The 3,797-nt window shown below is 36.4% G+C and overlaps 1 pseudogene; it reads left to right on the forward strand.

Moving 5' to 3' along the window:
• The first annotated feature begins 291 nt into the window (after window positions 1-291).
• LOC139787393 (uncharacterized) lies at window positions 292-2,591 on the forward strand (annotated as a pseudogene).
• The last annotated feature ends 1,206 nt before the right edge of the window (window positions 2,592-3,797 follow it).

Here is a 3,797-nt window from a genome sequence, read left to right on the forward strand (position 1 = left end):
GTATGCCCCGAGCGCCTTTTGTGATCACTGCGCGCGCTGTAATTTTGGAGTACGGAAGCAGGTATAATGGCAGTCGATAGAGAAGGGACTGTCCCCCGAATAGTCTAGAATGTTAAGAATTCACCTGGATGACTATAGGGGTCAGCATTAGTAATGTACATGTGAAGAACGTCTGTGTAGCGTTAGTAAAGCGAAGACCGTTGAAAAGGACGCTTTGCTTTCGTGTATAAGTTTTGTAATATTCGAATAATAGTTCATATAATACAGTGATAATTGCAATTGATTTTCACCATGAGTGACGATAAAGCGGGTCGTTATAGAAAAGGATCAAAAACTGACAGTGCATTCAGCAAGAAACCGCAAGCGTCACGCAAACGACCGTTGAATCGACATGAAATGGAAGCTCCCGAGGATTTAAATGTCAGCACATCGGCAAAGAAATTGAAGCAGCGTGATCTTTACGATATTGAAGTGGACTCTACTTTTAGCTATCGTCTCTTAAATTTTGTAGCAGTTTTTTGCCGCCATTTCGGACGTCGTTGTTTGTAAAGTGTGCCATTCGAAAGTGAAGTTCACTGAAACTAGCAAACGAGGTTTGGGATTTAAAATAGTTGTGTCCTGTGATAATTGTGAAAAAACAGAAATACCAAGTTGCCCATATGTTAAGAATGCCTACGAAATTAACCGCAGAATTGTGCTTGCCATGCGATTGCTTGGAGTTGGTTTACGCGGAATAACAAAATTTTGTGCGTTTATGGAACTGCCCCGCCCAATCTTTCAATCGTTTTATGACAAGGTCGTTAAAAACATTGCTAGTGCAACAGAAGTTGTTTGTAAGAAGAGTATTTCGAATGCAGCGACAGAAGAAAAAACAATTTCTGCTGAGAAAGGAAACAAAAATGGGATCACGGTATCGGGCGACGGATCTTGGCGAAAACGTGGATTTTCATCTTTGTATGGCTTGGTTTCTCTTATTGGTTGGTACACTGGCAAAGTTATAGATGTCATCGTAAAATCAAAATATTGTAAATCGTGTGAACATTGGAAGAAAAAAGAAGAAACAGAAGAATATGCGGAATGGTCAGAAAATCATGCGAGCGAATGCCAAGCAAACCACGAGGGATCGGCTGGAAAAATGGAAATCGACGCAGTTGTTGAAATGTTTCGGCGCTCTGAAACCTTACATAACGTGAAGTACGCAAGTTATATCGGCGACGGCGATTCCAAGACCTTTAAAGGTATTACAGATGCTACGCCTTACGAAAATATTATAGTACAGAAAAAAGAATGCATAGATCATGTTCAGAAACGAATGGGCACCCGTCTCCGTAATTTGAAAAAAGCTAAAAAAGGACTTGGAGGAAAAGGAAAATTGACAGGCAAGCTTATCGACGAACTTTCTATATATTACGGATTAGCTATTCGTAGAAATTGCGATTCGATTGAAAAGATGAAGAACGCTATATGGGCTACATTGTATCATAAATTATCTACAGATAATAATCCGCAACACGACAAGTGCCCAATTGGAGAAGATTCATGGTGCACTTGGCAAAAAGCGAAAGCGACAAACAGTTTGGGCGATTATCAACACAAACAACCTATGCACAAAGAAGTTTTCGAAGCTATAAAGCCAGTGTACGAAGAATTGAGTAAGGACGATCTTCTCACTCGTTGCATCGGCGGATTTACTCAGAACAGCAACGAGAGTTTCAACTCGACCGTATGGGCGATGGCTCCAAAATCAATATCTAGTGGAAAATTAGTATTAGATATTGCCACAAATATTGCTACTTGTGTGTTCAATGACGGATTTACCTCAATTTTGCACGTAATCGACACTATGGGCATGACAATTGGCCCAAACAGCTACAATCTATGCATGGAGGTGGACGCGGAGCGCATCAAGAAAGCGGAAGAATCGTTGAGTGAAGGTGCAAGAAAGGCTCGAATCGACTTGAAAGCCTTAAGAAAGGAAAAAGAGGAGGAGGATGTCAATCTAGAAGGCCAATTGTATGGTGCAGGCATCGCAGATTAAAGGTATAGAAGAATATAATATGATTTTACAGTACTTAAAACTTTAAACGCGTTTTTCTCGAAACTACTTTTTTTGAACTGGCCGGAAACATAACTCGAACAAATCTTCACCGATCGATCTGAAAATTTAACAGTATATTCAAAATTGCTTTCTCCAGCGACGTACGTAGGATTTTTTTTTATATTGCATATTTTTTTTATAAACAATTTTGTGACGATTTTTTTCATGAATTTTTAAACTTTTTTTTTTTGAAGTGCACCATTTCGCGAAAAATCAATATATCGAAAAAATCCTACGTACGTCTCTTGCTGTTGTTCTATAGAATCGAAAAAACTTTGGTTTTTTGTTCCAGGTCAAAAATTTCGGGAGTTAGGTTTCCGGCCGTGGACCCCTTAAAAAAAAAGGCACCGACGGAGATATGCTGCGCAGCCGCCATTTTGTCATGAACGAAGTTGAAAAAAATATATTTTGTACTTTATTACTAGCATTATAAATCCCATTTTGCAGAATTTCGATTCATCTCTTTATTGCGCCAAAAAAAATTCCCGAAATATGCCTATTTTTTTCATGCTCTACAGTGGTGTAACCCCTTAATTCTACATTTTGTACAACTAAAAAACCCAGTGTGGCCTTTTATACACAGAACAAACGCTTTTGCTGGCGCATCACATATTAAACCGAATAATTTTATTTCTATTACTTTATCACCTGCACGGAAGCCTTCGTTTATTAAACGAGTTAAATCATTTACTAAACTTTCCAGATAAACATTAGGATCTCGAGGTTTTTCATATCCGAAATAAGCCCCAACAAGATAGACCGTATTATCTGTCGTATTTGAACATAAAATTGGCCATAATGCAGCATTTGATGATTTACCTAATGGCAAACCATCAATATTTATAAGTAAATGAATTGATTTCATTTCACCATTTTTTATTAGCATTTTTTCAATAACATTATCGAGACCCCAATGAAAATATTCTCCGTTACATAATGTGATTACATCTGTTTGTCGTGGAGTTTGTAATAATGTTCGCATTTGTGATGGAAAGTGATAAGGTGTGTATTTCTGCAAGATAGTTAACAAAGCGTTACATGTATTATGAGGGACATTGTACGATACAGCCCATGTAGCTATATCATCTTTAAAGTCTTCTTCAGTATTGTTTTTAATATTGTCAGTTGTGACATTGTACAAATTATGATCACTAGCCCGTATAACATTACTCTCACATTGTCCATAATGATTTACATATTCATTGTTTGGAAACAAAATCTCATTATCTACATTAATAATGGTGTTATTTATATCAAATGTGTGATTTTCATTATTGGTAATTTCAGTTATATCTGAATCACAAGAATCTTTAATAGAAGTGCGGATAAGGTGCACTTCTTCTTTTAAAGATTTTTCAGAACATCCTATAAAATCAATATTTGTTTGATCTGCAATAATTCGTCTAATATGGCGTTTCGATACTAATAGTTTCCTTTTTCGTGCATTATTCATATTTACTTACAATGACTTACAATATTTACTGCAATATAGCAACGGATTTTGAGCTGGAAGAAGAATACAGGACTGTAACAAAATATCTAAATATCTAAATATCTAAATAATATCTTGAAGTAGCTTAAATGCTTGTTGATCTAAATGTGACAAAACGTGACATTCTGAAGATTAAGGAGTTACAGAATTCTGACAAAAGTAAAAATTAGGAACAATTTGGGGAGTTGTAAAAAGTTGTAAATTGAT

The sequence above is a fragment of the Temnothorax nylanderi genome, unplaced genomic scaffold, assembly GCF_030848795.1.
Source record: "Temnothorax nylanderi isolate EJ_2023f unplaced genomic scaffold, tnyl_v1.0 TNYL_tig1493_pilon, whole genome shotgun sequence".
Taxonomy (NCBI): Eukaryota; Metazoa; Arthropoda; class Insecta; order Hymenoptera; family Formicidae; genus Temnothorax; species Temnothorax nylanderi.